A 25,107-nucleotide genomic window follows, 5' to 3' on the forward strand; every position below is an offset into this window, starting at 1 on the left:
AGAAGAGAAGCAAGAAAGTTAAAATGAAAATTGTAACTTCTAATATTCATTAAAAATAGTCCCATATTATAACCAAAAAGAGGATCAAGAAATAGATCGATCCTTGGCTTATGTGCAGTTGTCTTCACAACAGTTTGTTCAACTGCCATGATTTGTACCAGTATTTGAATTTGTCTTATGTCAGTGTTTAGTGCTAGAGCTTGTATTATCTGTAACGTAACAGTGTTGTGTGGTAAAAATAGCAATGGACAGTGAGTCAAGCATCCTGACTCTGCCACTAATTCTGTGTGTTACTTTTGCAATCATTTTATCTTTCTGGGTCATAAAGAGAGTTGAATTAAATGCATTCTAAGTTTTGTTCTACTTCTAAAATTCTATAAAACTACATCATTGAATCCTAATCAGAGATTTTTATTTCCCTTTAGGGAAGCTTCAGTCAATGGAGTATTTCTGTTTAAGAATTGTTTTCAGTATCCTGACATGTACTTCCTTTTTTATTGACTTGTTTACAGTGACCTGGTTTCACCTAACATTTGTGTGGGAACATAACTATTACCCCTTCTCATATGACTCAATCTGTGATCACGTTTGGTCTCAAATCCTCAGGAAAGCCTGAACACTAGGACACTGCTAAGTTACGTTTTTTTTTCCTGCCATTTCTTATTGTAAAGAGTGCCCAGGTATCACAGGTAAAATTTTTCAAATAATTGGATATGTCTTAGAGAAACAAATCTGATATTATGCTAACAGATTTACAGTAACAAAAGGGACTCTAAGAAGCAACTTAGTATAAATTAGTGGGAAAAAATTTATATTTGCTTTTATAGGCAATTAGAAGATTCTGAGGAGGGGGTCCCTGGGTGGCTCAGTCAGTTAAGCGTCCAACTTCACCTCAGGTGATGATCTCACAGCTGGGAAGTTTGAGCCCATATTGGGCTTTTTGCTGACAGCTGAGAGCCTGAAACCTGCTTTGGACTCTCTGCCTCCCTCTCTCTCTGCCCCTTCCCCGCTGGCTATCTCTCTCTCTCTCTCTTTCCCTCTCTCTCTCTCTCTCTCTTTCTCAAAAATAAATAAACATTAAAAAAATTAAAAATGTATGATCAAGATGGTGTTCAGTGAGAACTACCTCCTCACTGCTGATTTATGAACAAGTTAAAGCTTGCTTTTCACATGTATACCTAGCTTGTTCGTCATTCCTTCCTTCCTTCCTTCCTTCCTTCCTTCCTTCCTTCCTTCCTTCCTTCTTTCCTAGTTCTACTTGCAACAAAACACTACATTTCCTGACTGGTATTTAAGAAACTACACAAACTTGGGGGTGGGGAGGAGCTAAGATGGCAGAGGAGTAGGAGGACCCTAGGCTTGCCTCCTCACTCCAACACAGGTAGATAAATATCAAACCATTGTGAATATGCAAGAAATTAATCTGAGGATGTACAGAACAAACTTCACAACTAGAGGGAGAGAAGAGGCCACATTGTGGAAGGTAGGAGGTGTGGATATGTGATTTGGAGGAGAAATGGAACACAGGTGTTGTGGTGGGGAGGCATCTCTGGCCACAGGGAGAGATGAGACAGAGACAGAGACAGAGAGAGGAATGCACAGGAGATCACACAAAGAAAACACTACCTCAAAGCCATTGGCTGGTAAAATTAGAGGGGCTGATTTTCCTGAGATTTACAACAAGTGAGGTTCAAAGACTAGAGTTTTAGAGGTCCATAACATGTCCAGTATGGAGCCTGGCAGGTGCTGCAGTGTTCCTGTGGAGAAAGGGTGCAGATAGCCCAGTAACAGATGGCATGGTCTGAGGATCTCCTGTGACACACTGGGAGAGATGGTTCCCCCTTCTTGGAGCACAGAAGGTAAAGATGTCATTGCCTCTCTGGGGACAAGAACCATCAGGAGCCCCCACTCCTCAGCATAGGTGCAGAGGTACCTGCTGAGGGCAGTTAACCTAGGCACTGACTCTTTGCTGTGCTTTACTACAAACTCCAGGCTCTTGCACTTTGATGCAACTGCCCTTCTGGGACAAACCTATATCAGTCCCAGTGCAGCAAGACCCTCCCTCAGACAAGCATGAATCCCCACAATGCCAAGTCCTTAAAGTTTGGGAGAGTCTTAAAACAGCCTGCCTGCCTGCCTGGAATAAAACACATGTGCAATGCACTACTAGGAAGGCACACATCTCAGACACAAACAGGATGAATGCAGGGATCTAAGGGATGCCAAGACACAAGAATGGAGATTATTTGTTCATCTTGGAGGGTTTCCTGGACAGTGGTGGGTGTAAAATCCCCTCTACAGAATGAGGGAAGGGTCTGGTGCCATTTCTGTCCTCCACCCTTCAGCATAAACTAACTTCTGTAAGCAGAACAGACAGCACCAACACTAGCGGCCAAAACCGCTTACAATAAGGTCTGCCCCCTGCACTCTGCAGGTGCTGTTTTTCTGGGCAAGTGTGCCTGAGAACCAGAGCAGCAGGCCCTTCACACAGAAGACCAGCACACACACACACCCACACACACACCATGTCTACTGATCATAGAGTGCCACAAGGCTTCAGCTCTAGTGGAAATCACATCAGATCTCTTTTAACAAGCAGACAAGAGCTCGTCTAGAAGAAACCGACCACACTCTGGCCAAGGTCCAAACACTCCCCACTGCAGTCAAGGAGAAACATTGCACAAGACAGACATGGGGAAAAGAGCAGCCAAAACACAGCAACAGAGTGCACACAGGAAACACCACAGATACTTACTTCTTGCAGTGCCAGGCCCTGGACAATATATGACCTCTTTTATATAAAGTCATTACTCTCAGGAGCAGGAAACATAACAGGTTTTCCCAAACCTAAACACAGAGGAAGACAGAGACCTAGACAAAATGCCAAGATGGAGGAATTCATCCCAAAAGAAAGAACAAAAAAGGTTCTCACCAGGGATCTAATCAAAACAGATATCAGTAATATGCCAGATCCAGAATTTAAAGCAACAACCACAAGGGTACCAGCTCAGCTTGAGAAAAATATAGAAGACACCAGGGAGTTTGTAACCATAAGATAAACGATCTAAAAACTAATCAGGCTGAAACAAAAATGTTATAACCAAGATGTAAAATCAACTGGTGTAATGACCACACGGATGAAAGAAGCCAAGAATGAATAAGTGATATAGAAGATAAAATTATGGAAAATAATGAAGCTGAAAAGACACAAAGAAAAATATTGGACCATTATTGTAGATGTAGGGAACTCAGTGACTCCATCAAATGTACTAACATTCATATCATAGGAGTCCCAGAAGAAGAAGAGATGGTAAAGGAGGCAGAAGGTTTATCTGAGGAAATAATAGCTGTAAATTTCCCTAATCTAGGGATAGAAACAGACATCCACATCCAGGAAGCACAGAGAACTCCCATAAAAATCAACAAAAGCAGGCCAACACCAAGACATATCATAGTTAATTGTGCAAAATATAGAGATAAATAAAAAAAATCCTAACAGCAGCAAGAAAAAATAAGTCCCTAACTTACAAGGGAAGATACATAAGGTCAGCAACAGATCTGTCTACAGAAACTTGGCAGGCCAGAAAGGAGTGGCATAATATATTCAACATGCTGAATGGGAAACATATGCAGACAAGAATACTCTATCCAACAAGGCTGTCATTCAGAATAGAAAAAGAGATAAAGAGTTTCCCAAACAAACAAAAACTACAGGGATTCATGACTACTAAACCAACCCTATAAGAAATATTAAACGGGACTCTTGAATAGGAAATTAAGACTAAAAGTTAAGAAGACTATAAAGGAAAAGAGAAAACCTCCAGAAACAACAAAAATAATCATAAAATAGCACTAAATTAATATCTATCAATATGACTGTAAATGGACTAAATGTTCTAATCAAAAAACATAAAGTGCCAAAATGGATAAAAACACAAGACCAAATCTATATGCTGCCTACAAGAGACTAATGTTAAACCTGTAGACACCTGCAGATTGAAATTTAAGGGATGGGGAAATATTTATCTTGCAAATGGATGTCAGAAGAAAGCTAGAGTAGCTATATTATAGAAGACAAACTAGATTTTAAACAAAAGATTTTAACAAGAGATGAAGAAGGTATTATATCCTAACAAAGGGGTCTATCCAACAAGATCTAATAATTGTAAATATTTATGCCCCCCAACCTGAGCACCCAAACATGTAAAACAATTACTAGCAAACATAAAGGAATTCAATGATAATAAAATAATAGTAGGGGACTTTAACAACCCACCTACTTACAGCAATAGACAGATAATCTAAACAGAAAATCAACAAGGAAATTAGGACTTTGAATGACACACTGGGCCAGATGAACTTAACAGATTTATTTGGAACATTTCATCATAAAGCAGCAGAATACATATTCTTTACAAGTGCTCGTGGGACATTCATCAGAAATGATAACATACTAGTCATGAATCAGGCCTCAATCAGTAAAAAACGATTGAGATTATACCATGCATATTTTCCAACCACAATGCTATGAAACTTGAAGTCAACCACAAGAAAAAGTTTGGAAAGACCATAAATACATGGAGGTTAAAGAACACCCTACTAAAGAATAAATAGGTCAATCATAAAGTTAAAGATGAAATTTAAAAAATACATGGAAACTATGAAAGTGAAACCACTAAAGTACAAAATTTTGGGATGCAGGAAAAGCAGTCATAAGAGGGAAGTATATAGCAATATACACCTACCTTAAGAAGCAAGAAAAATCTCAAATACACAAACTAACTTTACACCTAAAAGAGCTAGAAAAAAAATAACAAATGAAGCCTAAAGCAAGCAGAAAAGGGAAAATAATAAATATTAGCATAGAAGTAAATGATACAGAAACAAAAAAAATAGAACAGATCAATGATACCAGAAGCTGATTCTTTGAAAGAATTTTTAAAAAATGATAAACCTCTACCAAGACTTACCAAAAAGAAAAGAGAAAGGACCCAAATAAATAAAATCATTAATAAGAAATGAGGGATCACAACCAGCACCAGAGAAATACAAACAATTATGAGAATATTATGAAAAATTACATGGTAACAAATTGGGCAATCTGGAAGAAATGGAGCAATTCCTAGAAACATATAAACTACCAAAAGTGAAACAGAAAGAAATAGAAAACTAGAACAGACTGAGAACCAGCAAAAAAAATCCAATAACTAATCAAAAAATCTCCCAACAAACAAAAGTAAAGGGCCAGATGGCTTCCCAGGGGAATTCTACCAAACATTTGAACCTATTCGTACCCATTCTTCTCAAAGTGTGCAAAAAATAGAAATGGAAGGAAATCTTCCAAACACATTCTATGAGGCCAACATTACCTTGATTCTGAAACTAGACAAAGACCTTACTAATAATGAGTATTACAGGCCAATATCCCTGATGAACGTGGATGCAAAAATTCTCAGCAATATACTAGCAAATCGAATCCAACAGTACATTAAAGAATCATTCGCTGCTATCATGTGCGATTTAATCCTGGGCTGCAAGAATAGTTCAATATTTGCAAATCAATCAACATGCAGTACTACGTTTTTTTTTAAAGGTTAAGAACCCTATGCTACTCTCAATTGATTCAGACAGAAAAAGCATTTGACAAAGTAGAGCATCCATTCATGATAAAATCCCTCAATAAAGTAGAGATAGAGACAACATACCTCAACATCATACAGGCCATATATGAAAGACACACAGCTAATATCATCCTTAATGGGGGGAAAATGAGAGCTTTTCTACTGTGATCAGGAAGAAGACAGGGATGTCCACTCTCAACGTTGTTATTCAACATAGTACTGAAAGTCGTGGCCTCAGAAATCAGACAACAAAAAGAAATGAAAGACCCCCAAATTGGGAATGAAAAAGTCAAACTTTTACTATTTGCAGATGACATGATACTCTACGTAGAAAACCAGAAACACTCCACAAAAAAATTTGGCTAGAATTGATATATGAATTCAGGTAAGTCGCAGGATACAAAATCAATGTACAGAAATCTGTTGCATTTCTATACACCAAAAATGAAGCAGCAGAGAGAGAAATCAAGGAATCTATCCCATTTACAATTCCACCAAAAAAACTATAAGATACCTAGGAATAAACCTAACCAAAGAGGCAAAAGTTCTGTACCCTGAAAACTATAGAACACTTATGAAAGAAATTGAAGATAATGCAAAAAAAATGGAAAAATGCTACATGCTCATGGATTGGAAGAACAAATATTGTTGAAATGTCTATAACTACCCAAATCAATCTACATATTTAATGCAATCTGCACCAAAACACCACCAGAATTTTTCACAGAGCTAGAACAAGCAATCCTAAAATTTGTATGAAACCACAAAAAAACAAAAATGAATAGCCAAAACAATTTTAAAAAGGAAAAGCAAAGCTGGAGGCATCATAATTCTGGACATCAAGTTTGTAATACAAAGCCATATGTAGTCATTAAGACTGTATGGTACTGGCACAAAAACAGATCCATAGGTCAATGGAACAGAATGGAAAACCCAGAAGTGGACCCACAACTATATGGTCAACTAATCTTCAACAAAGCAGGAAAGAATACACAATGGATAAAGGCAGTTTCTCAACAAATGGGAAAACTGGAGACAAACATACAAAAAATGAAACTAGACCACTGTCTTACACCATACACAAACATAAATGCAAAATCGATGAAAGACCTAAAGGTGGAACAGGAAACTATCAAAATCCTAGAGAAAGACACGGGCAGAAACCTCTTTGACATCTGTCATAGCAACTTCTTACTAGATATGTCTCCTGAGACAAGGGAAACAAAAGCAAAAATGAGCTATTGGGACTTCATTAAAATAAAAAGCTTCTGTACAGTTAAGGAAACAATCAACAAAACTAAAAGGCAACCTTCAGAATGGGAAAAGATATTTGCAAGTGACATATCTGATAAAGGGTTAGTATCCAAAATCTATAAAGAACTTATCAAACTCAGCACCCGAAAAAACAAATAATCCAGTGAAGAAAGGCAAAAGACATGAATAGACACTTTTCCAAAGAAGACATCCAGACAGCCAACAGACACATGAAAAGATGCTCATTACTCATCATCAGGGAAATACAAATCAAAACTGCCATGAGATATCACTTCAGACCTGTCAGAATGGCTAAAATTAACACAGGAAAAAACAGATGTTGATGAGGACACAGAGAAAGGGGAACCCTCCTACACTGTTGGTGGGAATGAAAACTGGTGTAACCATTCTGGAGAACAGTATGGAGTTTCCTTAAAAAGTTAAAAATAGAACTATCCTATGACCCAGCAATTGCATACTAGGGTATTCACTCAAAAGATACAAAAATACTGATTCAAAATGACACATGCACTCCAATATTTATAGCAGCATTACCAACGATAGCCAAATTATCAAGAGCCAAATGTCCATCAACTGATGAACAGATAAAGAATATGGATACATATATTTCATAAAATGGAGTATTACCCAGCCATCAGAAAGAATGAAATACTGCCATTACCAATGACATGGATGGAGCTAGTGCATCATGCTATGTGAAATAAACAATAAGTTAAGTGAAATTCACTGAGTGAAATAAAACAAATACCATATTGATTCCACTCATATGTGGAATTTAAGAAATGAAAGAGATGAAAAAAAGGGGGGAAATAAGAGAGAGACTAACCATAAAACAGACTCTTAACTGTAGAGAACAAACAAGTTTGCTGGATGGAGGTTGATGGCAGGAAGGGTTAAATATGTGATGGTTATTAAGGAAGGTACTTGTTGTGATGAGCACTGAGTATTATATGCAAGTGATGAATCACTAAATTCCACTCCTGAAACTAATATTACACTATATGTCAAATAACTGGAATAAAAAGAAAACTTGAAACAATAACAACAAAAAGGAAACTACACAAACTTACTAGGCGTTCACCCTAGTTACAACTCCTAACTCATTTTTCAAAATTATTCAGAGTTTTAACCTGTAGCTACCAACTGGTTACATCTGCATAAAGTAATGATTCTGTTTCCTTGCCTGTTATTAAGGATATCAGTAAAGAGTTCTTGGCCAAGGCCCACACTGTGTAATATGGCTTCTTCCAGTCTCAGACCAATGCAGATCAGTTATCATTCTCAAGAATATTCCTGCCAATTCAATACCAATCAGTAACACCTTTGAGGACTTACCATGTCCCAAGCCTGGACTAAGATTGTTGACAACACAAAGATGAGAAAGACATGGTACCTGCCCCAAAAGCTTCAGGTGAGAAGAGCTAAGCCAGGTACATAAATATAAATAACAGAGGCTTAGAAAATACTTTTAATAAATTGATATAATATTAGGCATAAAGAAATAAGTTCTATAGTTATACCACATTTTTTGCTTTATTATTGAGTGTATTATGAAGAATAAAAGTAAATTTTAAAACAGGCTAATTGGCTCTTCTGTTTACAAAGTCAGCTTAACTTCTTTTTTAAAAATTTTTTAATGTTTATTCATTTTTGAGAGACAGAAAGAGACATAGTGCAAGTGGGGGAGAGGCAGAGAGAGAGGGAGACACAGAATCCAAAGCAAGCTTCAGGCTCTGAGCTGTCAGCACAGAGCCTGACATGGGGCTTGAACTCATGAACCATGAGATCATGACCTGAGCCAAAGTCAGATGCTCAACTAACTGAGCCACCCAGGCACCCCTTAATTTCTTCTTAATACAACTAGCACTCTTACTATATTTTCTTATTTATTTTTTAAGCTTTTATTTAAGTTCCAGTTAGTTAACATACAGTATAATATTAGTTTTAGGTGTACCATATAGTGATTCAACACCTCCATACATCACCCAATGATAACACAAGTGCACTTCTTAATCTCCAGAACATATTTAATGCATTCCCCACCCAAATCCCCTCTGGTAACCATCAGTTTGTTCTCAATAGTTAAGAGTCTATTTCTTGGTTTGCATTTCTCTCACTTTTTTTTTTACCTTTGCTCATTTGTTTCATTTCTTAAATTCCACATATGAGTACAATCATTTGTCATTTGCCCTTCTCTGACTGACTTATTTTGCTTAGCATAATACTTTCTAGCTCTATCCATATTGTTGCAAATGGCAAGATTTAATTCTCTTTTATGACTAATATTCCATTGAGTATATATGTTACATCTCTTTCATCCATTCATGAATCAGTGGACATTCGAGCTCTTTCCATAATTGTTTTTTGTTTCCATACTTTGGCTATTATAAATAATGCTGCTATAAACATTGGGGTGCATGTTTTCCTTTGAATTAGTATTTTTGCATCCTTTGAGTAAATACCTAGTAGTAAGATTGCTGGATCATAGGGTAGTTCTATTTTTTAATGTTTATTTTTAAGAGAGAGAGAGAGAGAGAGAAAACTGGGGAGGGGCATAGAGAAAGCAAGACACAGAATCTGAAGCAGGCTCCTGGCTCTGGACTGTCATCACAGAGCCTGACGAAGGGCTCGAACTCATGAACAGTGAGATCATGACCTGAGCTGACATCTGATGCTTAAGGGACTGAGCCACCCAGGGGCCCCTGGGCAGTTCTATTTTTAGCTTTTTGAGGAACCTCTGCACTGGTCTCCACAGTGACTGAACAAGTTTGCATTCCCACCAGCAGTGCAAGTGGGTTGCCCACTTTCCCCATCCTCACCAACACCTGTTGTTTCTTGCGTTCTTCATTTTAGGCATTCTGACAGAGATGATATTTCATTGTAATTCTGATTTGCATTTCCTTGATGGTAAGTGATATTGAGCATCTTTTCATGTGATGTCTATTCATGCCCACTGCCCACTTGTTAATTGGATTATTCATTCCTGGAGTGTTGTTTTATAAGTTCTTTATATATTTTGAATACTAACCCTTTATTGGATATGTCATTTGCAAATATCTTCTCCCATTCCTCAGGTTGCCTTTTAGTTTTGTTGATTTTTTTCCTTCGATGTGCAGAAGATTTTTATTTTGATGTAGTCTCAATAGTTTATTTTTTATTTTGTTTCCCTTGCCTCAGGAGACATATCTAGAAAGAAGTTGCTATGATCTATGTCAAAGAAGCTACTGCCTATGTTCTCTTCTAGGATTTTGATGGTTTCTTGTCTTGCGTTTAGGTCTTTCAGCAATTTTGCATTTGTTTTTGTGTATGATGCAAGAAAGTAGACCAGTTTCATTCTTTTGCATGTTGCTGTCCAGTTTTCCCAGCATTGTTTGTTAAAGAGACTTTTCTCACTAGATATTCTTTATTGCTTTGTGGAAGATTAATTGACCATATAGTTGCGGGTTCATTTCTGGGTTTTCTGTTCTGTTCCATTGGTCTATGTGTTTCTTTTTCTGTCAGCACCATGTGGTTTTGATCGCTACAGCTTTGTAGTATAAATTGAAGTTTGGAATTGCCATGCCTGTGGCTTTGATTTTCTTTTTCAAGGTTGCTTTTTTTTGGAGGTCTTTTGTGGTTCAATACGAATTTTGAAATTGTTTTTTCTAGTTCTGTGAAAAATGCTGTTGGCATTTTGACAACAATTGCATTAAATGTGTAGATTGCTTTGGGTAATATAGACATTTTAAAAATATTTGTACTTCCAATCCATTAGCATGGAATGTCTTCTGTTTCTTTGTGTTATCTCCATTTTCTTTCACCATTGTTCTACAGTTTTCAGAGTACAGTTCTTTAACTTCTTTGGTTAAGTATATTCCTAAGTGTCTTATGGTTTTGTGTGCAATTGTAAATTGGATCAATTACTTGATTTCTCTTGCTGCTTTGTTATTGCTGTATAGAAATGAAACATATTTCCATACATTTCTTTACTTAATTCATTTATCATATCTAGCAGCTTCTTTGGTTGAGTCTTTCATGTTTTCTATATAGAGTAACATGTCATCTGCAAATAAAGTTTTACTTCTTTGCCAATTTGGATGCCTTTTATTTCTTTCTTCTGTCTGATTGATTTAGCTAGGACTTCCAGTACTGTGTTGAATAAAAGTGATGAGACAGGACATCCCTGTCTTGTTCTTGACCTTAGAGGGAAAACTCTCAGTTTCTCCCCATTGAGGATGATATAAACTGGAAGTTTTTCCTATATGGCCTTTATTATACTGATGCATGTTCCCTCTAAACCTACTTTGTTGAGAGTTTTTTTTTTTTATCATGAATGGATGCTGTATTTTGTCCAATGCTTTCTCTGCATCCACTGAAGTGATCATATGATTCTTATTTCTTTTTCTAAGGTGATGTATCATGTTGATAGATATACAAATATTAAACAACACTTCCATCCCAGGGATAAATCCCACTTGATCATGTTGAATGACTTATTTAATGTAATATTGGATTCAGTTTACTAGTATTTTTTTGAGGCAGAATTAGTGTCTGTAGTTCTTTTTTTAGTGGTGTCTTTTTCTGGTTTTGGTATCAGGGTAATGCTGGACTCATAGAATGGATTTAGAAACTTTCTTTTCTTTTCCATCTTTTGGAATAGTTTGAGAAGAATAGATATTAACTCTTCTTTAAATGTTTGGTAGAATTAGCCTGTGAAGCTATCTGCTCCCTTCAGTTTTGTTTCTTGGGAGTTGATTATCGATTCAATTTCTATCCTTATCATTGGTCTCTCCAAGTTTTCTATTTTTTCCTATTTCAGTTTTGGTAGTTTTTATGCTTCTAGGAATTTATTCATTTCTTCCAGGTTGTCCAATTTATTGACATATAGTTTTTCATAATATTCTAATTATCTGTATTTCTGTGGTGCTCATTGTTATTTCTCCTAATTTCTGATTTTACTTATTTGAGTCCTTTCTTTTTTTCTTGATAAGTCTGGGTAGAGCTTTTTCAATTTTATTAATTTTTTCAAAAAATCAGCTCCTGGTTACATTGATCTGCTGTATTATTTTTGGGGGGTTTTTAGTTTGGGGTTTTTTTTAGTTTCTGTATCATTTATTTCTGCTCTAATCTTTATTTTTTCTTTCTTCTGCTGGTTTACGTTTTGTTTGTTGTTTTTTTCTAGCTCATTTATGTGTAAGTTTATATCGTTTATTTGAGATTTATCTTGCTTCTGTCAGTAAGCCTATATTCCTATAAACTTCCCTTGTAGAACTGCTTTTGTTGCATCTGAAATGTCTTGGATCAGGGGCACCTGGGTGGCTCAGTCGGTTAAACATCCAACTTCAGCTCAGGTCATGATTTCACAGCTTGTGAGTTCGAACCCTGTGTCAGGTTCTGTGCTGACAGCCTGGAGCCTGCTTCTGATTCATTCTCTCTCTCTCTCTCTCTCTCTCCCTCTCTCAAAAATAAACATTTAAAAAATTGAAGCGTTTTTGGATCATTGTGTTTCAATTTTCTTTTGTTTCTATTTAGGTTTTTTTTAATTTCTTCTTTGATTTCCTGGTTGATCTATTCATTGTTTAGTAGCATGTTATTTAATCTCCATGTATTTGTGGTCTTTCCACATCTTTTCTTGTGGTTGACTTCTAGCTTCATAGCATAGTTGTCAGAAAAGATGCATGATATGAGGTTAATATTTTTTAATTTGTTGAGGCTTGTTTTTGAGCTAATATGTGATATATTGTGGAAAATGTTTCATGTGCACTGGAGAAGAATGTGCATTCTGCTGTTCTATGATGGAATGTTCTGAATATAGCTGTTTAGTCCATCTGGTCCAGTGTTTCATTCAAAGAAATTGTTTTCTTGTTGATTTCCTGCTTAGATGAGCTGTCCATTGATGTAAGTTAGGGTGTTAATGTCCCTTACTATTATTATGTTATTATCAATTCCTTTATGTTTATTATTGTTTTATATATTTGGATGCTCACACATTGTGTGCATATTTATAATTGTTTTATCTTCTTGTTGGATTGTCCCCTTTATTATTATATAGTATCCTTCTTTGTCTCTTGTTACAGTCTTTGTTTTGAAGTTTATTTTTTCTGATTATGAGTATTGCTAGTCCAGCTTTCTTTTTGACATCCATTTGCATGATAGTTTCTCCATTTCCTCACTTTCAATCTGCAGGTGTCTTTAAGTCTAAAATGAGTCTTGGAGGCAGGATACAGATGGGTCTTGATTTTTTTTAATATTTGAGAGACAGAGAAAGACACAGTATAAACAGGGGAGGGGCAGAGAAAGAGCGATAACACAGAATCTGAAGAAAGCTCCAGGCTCTGAGCTGTCATCACAGAGCCCGATGTGGGGCTCGAACCCATGAACTGTGAGATCATGACCTGAGCCAAAGTCGGATGCTCAACCAACTGAGCCACCCAGGCGCCTCAGATGGGTCTTGATTTTTTATCCATTATGACACCCTATGTATTTTCATTGGAGTGTTTAGTCCATTTACATCAAAATTATTTTTTATATGTATTTATTGCCATTTCATTACTTTTTTTGTGCTTGTTCCTAGACATTTACTCTGATCTTTTCTTTCTCTCATGTTTTGCTGATTTTTAGTGATATATTTGGATTTCTTTCTCCTTATTCTTTGCATATTTATTAGTGGCTTTTGATGGTTAACCTTAGGTTTGCATATAACCTCTTCTGAAAATAGCAGTGTATATTAGGTTGATGGTTGTTCAAGTTTGAACTCATTCCTTTCTCCTCTCCTTGTCACATTTTTGATATATGTTATTATATTTTATATCCCTTTTTTTGTGTGTGAATTCTTTGACTTATTTTTTTTTAGAAATATTTATTTTTACTGCTTTTGTGTTTCCTGAATTTATATTGTTTCCTTTGGTCTCTTCTTTTTACTCAAAGAGTCCCCTTTAATATTTCTTGCAAGGCTGGTTTAGTGGTCACAAACTCTTTTAGGTTGTTTCGGAAACCGTTTATCTCTCTTTCTATTCTGAATGATAGCCTTGCTGGATAGAGTATTCTTGGCTGTGGATTTTTCCCATTCAGCACTTTGAATATGTCATGCCACTCCCATCTGGTTTGCCAAGTTTCTGTTGATAAATCTCCAGCTAGCCTTATGGAGCTTTCCTTGTAAGTTAAGGACTTATTTTGTCTTGCTCCTCTTACGATTTTTCTTTATTATTTTTCAAAGTTAATAACAATTATGCCTCAGTGTTGACTTGCTTTTGTCGATTTTGATGGGACCTTTTCAAAATGATGTTGTTTTCCCAGTTTATGGAAGTTTTCAGTTATTATTTCTTTTTTTTAATATGAAATTTGTTGTCAAATTGGTTTCCATACAACACCCAGTGCTCATCACAACAGGTGACCTCCTCAATACCCATCACCCACTTTCCCCTCCCTCCCACCCCCAATCAACCCTCAGTTTATTCTTAGTTTTTAAGAGTCTCTTATGGTTTGGCTCCCTCCCTCTCTAACTTTTTTTTCTTTCCTTCCCCTCTTCCATGGTCTTCTGTTAAGTTTCTCAGAATCCACATAAGAGTGAAAACATATGGTATCTGTCTTTCTCTGTATGACTTATTTCAGTTAGCATAACACTCTCCAGCGTGGATGGAACTGGAGAGTGTTATGCAAAGCTATTATTTCTTCACATAAATTTTCTGCCCTTTTTCTCTCTCTTCTTCTAGGACTCATATAATATGAATATTACTATGTTTGATGGAGTCACTGAGTTCCTTAAGTTTGTTTTTGTGCTATATAATTCTTCTTTCTCTCTTTTGTTCAGCTTTATGCTTTCCATTATTTTGTCTTCTAGGTCATTAATTTGTTTCTCAGATTCTTCTAGTCAGCTATTCATTCCATCAAGCATGTTTCTGATCTCGTTCACTGCACTCTTCATCTCTGATTCTTTTTTAACTTTCTTATCTCTGTGGTAAAGGCCTCCCATATGTCTTCCATTCTTTCCTCAAGCCCACTGAGTATCCTTATGATCACTGTTTAAGTTCTCCATCAGATATGTTACTTATATCTGTTTCACTTAGATCTCTGGCTGTGACCTTATCTTGTTCTTTCATTTGGGACAAATTCCTCTGTCTTCGTATTTTGTCTAAGTCTCTACTTTCTCTGTGTTAGAAAAGCCATTTATATCTCCTTCTCCTGAAAGCAATGGTCTTATGAAGAAGATATCATGTAATGCCCAGGTCGGCTTTCAGTAAGTGCCTCCATTGTGTATTGTGTGTGCTCTGCTGTTATATTCTGGCTCCTGTGTCCTTCATCCCAGTCATCTACAGAGGCTCTCCTTGCCTACTGTGGGCAATGTTTGGTCTCTGATCTGAATGTGATGAGTTTTAGCTAGGTGTGCTCTGGTCTGCTTGTGAAATGAGACCTGTCACAACCCCTACTGGAACTGAGGCCTTGTAAACTCTCTGGTTGGGAGACATGGCATGTGTAGGGATTTTACTGGTTTTCCAGTGGAAAATCCTGCCAGACTAAGGAAAGCATGACTGAGAAGGGAAGTTCCACCAGAGCCAAAGGATTGGAGCTTGGTATAAGCAAGTTAGGCAGCCAGTGTCTGTGCTGTACTGCTTCCTGTAGGTGGCTCTGTGTTTATGCTGAGGGGTAGGGAAAGGAAATGATGGCCAACCAGTTCCTTTCCCTGACAGGTGTGTCCATAAATGCTCTCAGTGATGTTCTCTGATAAGAGCAAATAATCTCCCCACTGTGTGCCCCAAGTGTTCTTCAAATGATTGCTTTCATGCTGTCCTCCTCCGGGGTTGTTTGCCTGTCTTCTCTATAGGAGCAGCTCAGTGCCTTCTGGGCTCTATCCCAGCCAATCCTGCTGACCTTTTAAACTCTAGATTTTAATCCCTGCTGGTTGCAAGAACTCACGAAATTCAGCCCCTCTTGTTTTCCACACCAATGGCTTTGGGGAAATGTTCTCCTTGTGAATTTCCTTGTGTTCTTATCGCTCTCTTGCCCTTCTCCAAGGACCATAGAACACTTTTTTTCCAAAGCACGTGAAATCCATTTGTCCGCTATACCATGTCTTGACACTTCCTGCTTTCTTAAGTGTACAGTCTTCTCTACCTTTCGTTGTGGAGTTTGTTCTGTCCAACTTTAGGTCAATTTCTGGAGTATTTTGGATGATGTGATAGTTATCTAGTTGTGTTTGTGGGACGAGGTAAGCCCAGGGTCCTACTCTGCTGCCATCTTCCTGCTCCTCTTTTAGTATTTACTACATACTGGTCTTGTATTTTTACCAATATCTTTATATTGTAAATGTATTCTCTAAGGTCACCACTGACCTCCTAATCCAATCACTATTTTATGAACTTCATTCTCTTTGTTCTTTTGGAAACATTTAAAATCAATGGCCATATTTTTCCTTAAGATTGTTCTTAAATCTAAATATTTTCTATTTGGATGTTTCTTTCAAATTGTAAACTTTAAAATAACTACAGTTTATAACCTAACTGTGAGTTTTGGGTATTTTAAACAACAGTAGTCCTCTTGCTTGTTCATGATGTAAACTGAAGAAATTTTCTGCTATCCCCTCACCACCATAACCAATATCTACCTTTCAAAAACATACATTTTTAAAGCCAACAAACTTATCTTAAAATCAACCATGTTCCTTTACCTCTAATTTTGAAATATTTCACTGGTTTCCTATATTTTGGAAAACAAAGTGGGCTCAGTGTAAATGTTCACATCATCTCCTTGTCCCTTATAGAAAGTATATTTCTCCCCTAATGCAGACTAACTTTTTTCCTTGGGCACTTAATAATCCAAATGTGTGAGTCATTTTTCCCACGTAAAAAGATTTGTAATTTGCTTTATTCCAACAAAATGCGATCAGTAGTATAAAGTCCCCAAATTCAGATTAATACAGCTGCTCTTATTTTTGTGTTTTCAAATTTTTTTCACAGTCTTTAGGGAGTAAATTTCAGAATTAAGTTCTCCTAAGATCATTTTAGAGTCCAAATGCCAGAACACAAACTCCCACCTGTCATTCTGTTGATTAAAGTTGGCTCTGGCATCTCCCCTAATTAGGGTTATTAGAGACATCACGTACACTTGACTACCTCTCAAGATGTTACCTATAAGTAAACAAAAATGTTTCTGATTTGTTTATATTGGATAAATAACAACTTCAAAATAGATGTTTCATTTCTCAAAAGATGATTCAAGTGGGGCAAGGCTGGAAGTGGACCTGGGGGGAAGGGGTTGGGTAAAAACAATGGATACTTGTAAATGATGACAAGATAACATTAAAGATAAATTAAACAATGGTATTATAACACATAGTCTCAGGAAAAAAAAATCACTTATCTGAAGAGCAAGGATATTAGCTTACTTTGGTGCATTCCTATACTACACACAAGACACAAGACTGTATCAACAATCAGAATTTTAAACTAGCATGTCAGAGTAACCTTGTCCCTGACGAAAGTTTTGTCAAGAGTCACTATTACAATAATTGAACTGTCATTTTCATTATACAGAATATCTTAGTTTGAGAAAACTGTACATCCAAAAAGATGCCACATATTATTTCAGGGTTCTCTTTCTGAGAACTCTAAGCAGTCTTTCATACTTACTAGTGGATTTTTCCTTTCTCCAGCTGGTAGTTCTTTGGCCTCTTCCATTATTTTCTTTCTCTGTAAGACAGAAGGTTGGGTAGGAGACTAAGGCTAGATTGTGGAGGGGGTTGCCTGAAATATAAGGTTGGCATTTTATTATAGTCATTGTAGGCTCTTGAGCAGCAAAAAGATTGGTGTATCCAAAGGTTAAAGAATGACCACTGTAAAAAAATAAATAAATGAATAAAAAGAATGACCAGTGTGGCAGTGGTGTGTAAGATGATTTTGAGAGAAAAGAGCTTGAAATTAATGGGGCATGAGAAACATCTCCAGGAATTACAAAAGTTCAGCATGGCTAAAATACAAAGTGCATGTAAAAAGTAGGTAATAATGTCATCTATGTATGAGGTAATGAGAGCCAGAAGTGAAGAAGTAACAGTAGGAATGAAGATAAATGAAGAGGGAAAGATTAAGACTTAGTATCAGACTATATAAAAGTTAGCTGGAACTGGAGCAAAATTGGGAAGGAGTCAGATTCCTCCTCCCTTCCCCCACCCCCAGCATCTATGGTGTTTTCCCTATCTGTAATTTTAACTTCACTGTTTTCAAGTCTCAGATTTCCAGTGCCTTTTTGCTATTTTCCTCTTGCCACTATCAGCTTTAACAAAACTCTTCCAGACTCTTTCCATCTAACGGCAATGACAGAGTCTGATAAATTTGGGGATTGAATGACCTAAAGACAATGTCATTTTAACAGAAATTAAGGCTTGTTATATACTCTGCAGGATAAATTTCACATATTAGCTAAGATATGAATGGATGTGTTGTTCATCCTGGCACCCTAATACCATATGATCAAGTAGGATGGGCATCTCATACAGGAGATGACAAAAAGGAAACAACAAAGATGACTTTAGGGGCTTCTCTGTTAGATCTGAAGAATGCTGTTCATACTACCAGAACAAGAAGAATGGTGTTCATAATACCAGAACAAGAGATGGTGTGACTTGTTATTGTAAAACAAAAAGGGTAAGCCTGGCTAGAAAGACTTCTGAGCCTTATAAAGTGGGACACCTTGGGGGAGGAGCCAAGATGGCAGAACAGCATGGAAGGTTTTTGTGTGTCTGGCGTCCATGAAATACAGTCAGACACATTGAAAACTGATTAGAGGATTAACACAGCAATCTGCACAACCTGAACCACAGAATTCAGCAGGTACGTGGCGTGGAGAGGTGAATTTGGGGAGTGAGAAGCCGCAAAAGGTAGGGAACCCCTTTTGTGGGTGGAGAGAGGATGGAGACTGGGGGGGGGGGGGAGCATACGGGAAAAGCACCCCTCCCCAAAAGCAGCTGGAGAGAAAGTGAAAAACTGGAAACAGCCGCAGGGACTAAACTAAAAAAGGAGAAAGGAGAAAGGAGAGGGTTTAAGTTCCATTAAGACTGTAAATAAGGGGAGTGCAGTCTGCAACTCCACAGCTCAATACCTGGAGGAGCTCTGGTGGGAAGGGTGAATCCCCAGGCACAGAGTGGGGTCCAGGAGGTTCTCGGGCCACACAGGAAAAAGCGGTTCCACTGCTGGAAGGACATTTGGTGGAGACTGTTGAAACCACCCGGTCCCAGCAGACCTCGGAAAATGGCCACATTCACTGGTGCTTGAACAAGGTCATTAAGGGTGAAGCCTGGTGCCAGATGTGTGTTGCGATTTTCTGTAATCCCTGAAACGCTGCTGCTACACTATCTTGAAAACTTTTTCTGGGGCAGGTTGGCACCTGGCCGCAGTCTCGGGGCACCAGCAGCAACAGGGTCCAGCAAGCAATCCTGGGTGCAGCCAACATTCGGCCATTGCTCAGTGAGACCCTCCTGCAGAGGGGCAGAATGGGTCAAAGCCGAAGTCCTTCAGAAGTAAGACGCCAGGGAAAACAGCTGCATCTGAGACAAAACTTGGGAGAGAGGTACTGCTTGGGACCTGGTCACGGAGAGTGAAAAGGCGGGGAGTGGACGAGAGCTGAAGACAGAGGACAGGTGCACAATTGCTGATCCAGAAGAGACTGGGTAGCTGGGTGGCGACATACCGCTCCCGCGCAGGCGCATAAGCACCTACAAGCACTGCAACAATCCACCACAGTAGGCTAGCAGCGCCATCTAAAGACTAAAGCGGAGCTGTTACACTGAGCCCCTCCCAACAGGGCCAACTTCACTCTTCAAGAACACAAGTCTCACTGCCGGCTTAGATTATGGACTACAAACTGCTACATAGACTGACTTCTAGGGGCAAATGAAATAATTTCAGTCCTACTTCAATCTGTTAGCAGGTTCATCTATTCAATTTTCTTTTTTCTTTTTTTTCTTTTTCTCTTTTACACTTCTTTTCTTTTTCTTGAATAGAGAAAGAAAAAATTCATTTTTATTTTCAATTTTTATTAAAAATATTTTTTTAATTTTTATTACTATACTTTTTAGTTTTGTGTAATTTTTTTTCAAATTCTATTTTACTTCCATCATTTTATTTTAGTCTACTTCAGTGTATTCAACTTTTCAAATTTTCAAGCAATTTCCTTTTTACTTTTTTCTTTCTCTTTTTTCTGCTTTTCATTTTGTTTCTTGAATGCAGAAAGAGAAAAACTTCATTTTACTTTCAATTTCTATTAAAAATATCTTTAATTTTTTACTATATTTTTTAGTTTTATGAAATTTTTTTCAAATTCTATTTTATTTTCATCATTTTTTGTAGTCTACTACAGTGTATTCACTTTTTTAAATTTTCAAATGATTTCCTTTCATTTTCTTTCTTTTTTAAATATTTTCTTTTTTTAATTTCTTTTCTTTTTCTTGAATACTGAAAAAGAAAAACTTCATATTTATTTTCATTTTTATTAAAAATATTCTTTAATTTTTTTCTATTGTATTGTTTACTTTTGTGTATATTTTTTCAAATTCTATTTTACCCCATCATCTCATTTTAGTCTACTTCAGTGTATTTGTTTTTTCAAATTCTCAAACAATTTCATTTTTTTTCTTTTTCACACTTTTTTTTCTCTAATCTGTCAAAGAACTTTCAACACCCAGACCAAAACACACCTAGGATCTAGCATCATTTATTCGATTTTATTCTGTGGATGTGTTTTTAATTTTTAATATTAACATTTTTTTAATTTTAATTTTTTCGTAATTTCAAATTATCTACCTCATTAATTCCTTTTCTCCATTCAAAATGACAAAAGGAAGGAATTCACTCCAAAAGAAAGAGCACAAAGAAACGACAGCCAGGGATTTAACTAACATAGACACAAGCAAGATGTCTGAACCATAATTTAGAATCACAATAATAAGAATACTAGCTGGAGTCAAAAATAGACTCTAGATTGCAGATTGTGAGCTGCAATCACAGATGGATGCAGCGGTGGCAAGGATTGATGAGGCAGAACAGAAAATCAGCAATATCCAGGACAAACTTATGCAGAATAATGAAGCAGAAAAAAAGAGGAAGATTAAGGCAAAAGAGAACGATTTAAGAATTAGAGAGATCAGTGACTCATTAAAAAAGAACAACATCAGAATCATAGGGGTCGCAGAGAGGAAGAGAGAGAAATAGGGGTAGAAGTGTTATGTAAGCAAATCATAGCAGAAAACTTTCCTAACCTAGGGAAAGACACAGACATCAAAATCCAGGAAGCAAAGAGGACCTCCATTACATTCAACAAAAACCGACCATCAACAAGGCATATCATAGTCAAATTCACAAAATACTCAGACAAGGAGAGAATCATGAAACCAGCAAGGGAAAAAAAGTCCCTAACCTACAAGAGAAGACGGACCAGGTTTGCAGCAGACCTATCCAGAGAAACATGGCAGGCCAGAAAGGAGTGGCAGGATATATTCAGTGTACTGAATTAGAAAAATATGCAGCCAAGAATTCTTTACCCAGCAAGGCTGTCATTCAAAATAGAAGGAAAGATAAAAGTTTCCCAGACAAACAAAAATTAAAGCCGTTTGTGACCACTAAACCAATAAATTTTAAGGGGGACTCTCTGAGGGAAGAAAAGATGAAGAAATATATATATATATATATATATATATATATATATATATACACACACACACATATATATATGGTATATATATATACCAAAAGCAACAAAGATTAGAAAGGTCCAGAGAACACCACCAGAAACTCCAACACTACAAGCATCATAATGGCAATAAAATTCATATCTTTCAGTACTCACTCTAAACATGAATGGACTCAATGTTCCAATCAAAAAACATAGGGTAACAGAATGGATAAGAAAAAAGATCCTTCTATATGCTGTTTACAAGAGACCCACTTTAGACTTAAAGACACCTTCAGATTGAAAATAAGGGGATAGAGAACCATCTATCATCCTAATGGTCAACAAGAAAGCTGGAGTAGCCATACTTATATCAGATAATCTAGACTTTAAAATAAAGACTGTATCAAGGGATGCAGAAGGACATTATATCATAATAAAAGGGTCTATCCACCAAGAAGACCTAACAATTATAAACATTTATGCACCAAATGTGGTACCACCCAAATATATAAATCAATTAATCACAAACATCAAGAAACTCATCTTTAGTAATACCATAATAGTAGGAGACTTCATCTCCCCATTCACAGCAATGGACAGATCATCCAGTCAAAAAATCAACAAGGGGGGCGCCTGGGTGGCGCAGTCGGTTAAGCGTCCGACTTCAGCCAGGTCACGATCTCGCGGTCCGTGAGTTCGAGCCCCGCGTCGGGCTCTGGGCTGATGGCTCGGAGCCTGGAGCCTGTTTCCGATTCTGTGTCTCCCTCTCTCTCTGCCCCTCCCCGTTCATGCTCTGTCTCTCTCTGTCCCAAAAATAAATAAAAAAACGTTGAAAAAAAAAAAATCAACAAGGAAAAAATGGCTTTGAATGACACACTGGACCAGATGGACTTAACAGATATATTCAGAACATTTCATCCTAAAGAAGCAGTATATATATTCTTCTCCAGTGCACATGGAACGTTCTCCAGAATAGACCATATACTGGGACACAAATCATCCCTAAGTAAGTACAAAAAGATTGAGATCATACCGTGTGTCTTTTCATACCACAATGCTATGAAACTCAAAATCAACCACGAGAAAAAATTTGGAAAGGTAACAAATACTTGGAGACTTAAGAACATCCTACTAAAGAATGAATGGGCTAACTAAGCAGTTAAAGAGTAAATTAAAAAGTATATGGAAGTCAATGAAAATGATAACACCAGAAGCCAAAATCTCTCAGATACAGCAAAGGTGGTCATAAGAGGAAAGTATATAGCAATCCAGGCCTTCCTAAAGAAAGAAGAAAGATCTCTGATACACAACCTAACCTTACACCTTAAGGAGCTGGAAAAAGAACAGCAAATAAAACCCAGAACCAGCAGAAGACAGGAAATAATAAAGATCAGAGCAGAAATTAATGCTATCGAAACCTAAAAAGCAGTAGAACAGATCAATGAAACCAGAAGCTGGTTCTTCGAAAGAATTAACAAAATTGATAAACCACTAGCCAGTTTGACCAAAAAGAAAAAGGAAAGGGCACGAATAAATAAAATCAAGAATGAAAAAGGAGATATCACAACCAACACAACAGAAATAAAAACAATAATAAGAGAATATTATAAGTAATTATATGCCAATAAAATGGGTAATCTGGAAGAAATGGAAGAATTCCTAGAAATATATACACTACCAAAACTGAAACAGGAGGAAATAGAAAATTTGTACAGACCCATAACCAATAAGGAAATCGAATTAGCAATCAAAAATCTGCCAAAAAACAAGAGTCCAGGGCCAGATGGCTTTCCAGAGGAATTCTAGCCAACATTTAAGAAAGAGTTAACACCTATTCTCTTGAAGCTGTTCCAAAAAATAGAAATGGAAGGAAAACTTCCAAACTCTTTCTATGAAGCTAGCATTACCTTGATTCCAAAACTAGACAGAGACCCCACTAAAAAGAAGTATAGAGCGGTTTCCCTGATGAACATGGATGCAAAAATCCTCAACAAGATATTAGCCCACCGGACCCAACAAAAAATTTTTAAAAAATATTCACCACGACCAAGTGGGATTTATACCTGGAATGCAAGGCTTGTTCAATATCCGCAAAACAATTAACATGATTCATCACATCAATAAAAGAAAGGACAAGAAATACATGATCCTCTCAATAGATGCAGAGAAAACATTGACAAAATACAGCATCCTTTCTTGATAAAAACCCTCAAGAAAGTAGGGATAGAAGGAGCATACCTCAAGATCATAAAGGCCATATATGAACAACCCAACGCTAATATCATCCTCAATGGGGAAAAACTGAGAGCTTTCCCCCTAAGGTCAGGAACAAGACAGGGATGTCCACTCTTGCCACTGTTATTCAACATACTATTGGAAGTCCTAGCCTCTACAATCAGACAACACAAAGAAATAAAAGGCATCCAAATCAGCCAGGAGGAGGTCAAACTGTCACTCTTCGCAGATGACATGATACTCTATATGGAAAACCCGAAAGATTCCACCAAAAACCTGCTAGAACTGATCCATGAATTCATCAAAGTTGCAGGATATAAAATCAATGCACAGAAATAGGTTGCATTCCTATACACCAACAATGAAGCGACAGAAAGAGAAATCAAGGAATAGATCCCATTTACAGTTGCACAAAACCCATAAAACACCTAGGAATAAATCTAACCAAAGAGGTGAAAAATCTATACACTGAAAACTATACAAAGCTTATGAAAGAAATTGAAGAAGACACAAAGAAATGGAAAAAGATTCCATGCTTCTGGATAGGAAGAACAAATATTGTTAAAATGTCGATACTACCCAAAGCAATCGTCATATTGAATGCAATCTCTATCAAAGTAACAGCAACATTCTTCACAGAACTAGAACAAATAATCCTAAAATTTATATGGAACCAGAAAAGGCCCCAAATAGCCAAAGCAATATTGAAGAAGAAAACCAAAGCAGGAGACATCACGATCCCAGACTTCAAGCTACACTACAAAGCTGTAATCATCAAGACAGTATGGTACTGGCACAAGAACAGACACTCAGAACAATGGAACAGAATAGAGAACCCAGAAATGGACCCACAAATGTATGGCCAACTAATCTTTGACAAAGCAGGAAAGAATAGCCAATGGAATAAAGACAGTCTCTTCAGCAAGTGGTGCTGGGAAAACTGGACAGCGACATGCAGAAGAATGAACCTGGACCACTTTCTTACACCATACACAAAAATAAACTCAAAATGGATGAAAGACCTCAATGTAATACAGGAAGCTATCAAAATCCTTGAGAAGAGAGCAGGCAAATACCTCTTTGATTTTGGCCGCAGCAACTTCTTTCTCAACACGTCTCTGGAGGCAAGGGAAACAGCGAAAATGAACTACTGGGACCTTATCAAAATAAAAAGCTTCTGCACAGCGAAGGAAACAATCAGCAAAACTAAAAGGCAACCGACAGAATGGGAGAAGATATTTGCAAATGACATATGAGATAAAGGGTTAGTATCCAAATTCTATAAAGAACTTATCAAACTCAACACCCAAAAAACAAAGAATCCAGTGAAGAAATGGGC

General features: G+C 37.0%; 1 protein-coding gene across 3 annotated transcripts in view; it reads left to right on the forward strand.

Moving 5' to 3' along the window:
- CYSLTR1 (cysteinyl leukotriene receptor 1) overlaps positions 1-25,107 on the forward strand; it is a 48,678-nt gene that overhangs the window by 12,056 nt on the left and 11,515 nt on the right. Inside the window, exon 1 of one of the 3 annotated variants that reach the window (XM_019438450.2) lies at positions 9,456-9,803. The exons of the other annotated variants lie outside the window; for them this stretch is intronic. The gene's annotated coding sequence lies outside the window, so the exon portion shown is untranslated. Of the gene's footprint in view, positions 1-9,455; positions 9,804-25,107 lie in introns of those variants that run through there. 3 annotated transcript variants of the gene reach the window in all.

This window comes from Panthera pardus, unplaced genomic scaffold, assembly GCF_024362965.1.
Source record: "Panthera pardus isolate Hobbes unplaced genomic scaffold, ASM2436296v1 HiC_scaffold_27, whole genome shotgun sequence".
Lineage (NCBI taxonomy): Eukaryota > Metazoa > Chordata > Mammalia > Carnivora > Felidae > Panthera > Panthera pardus.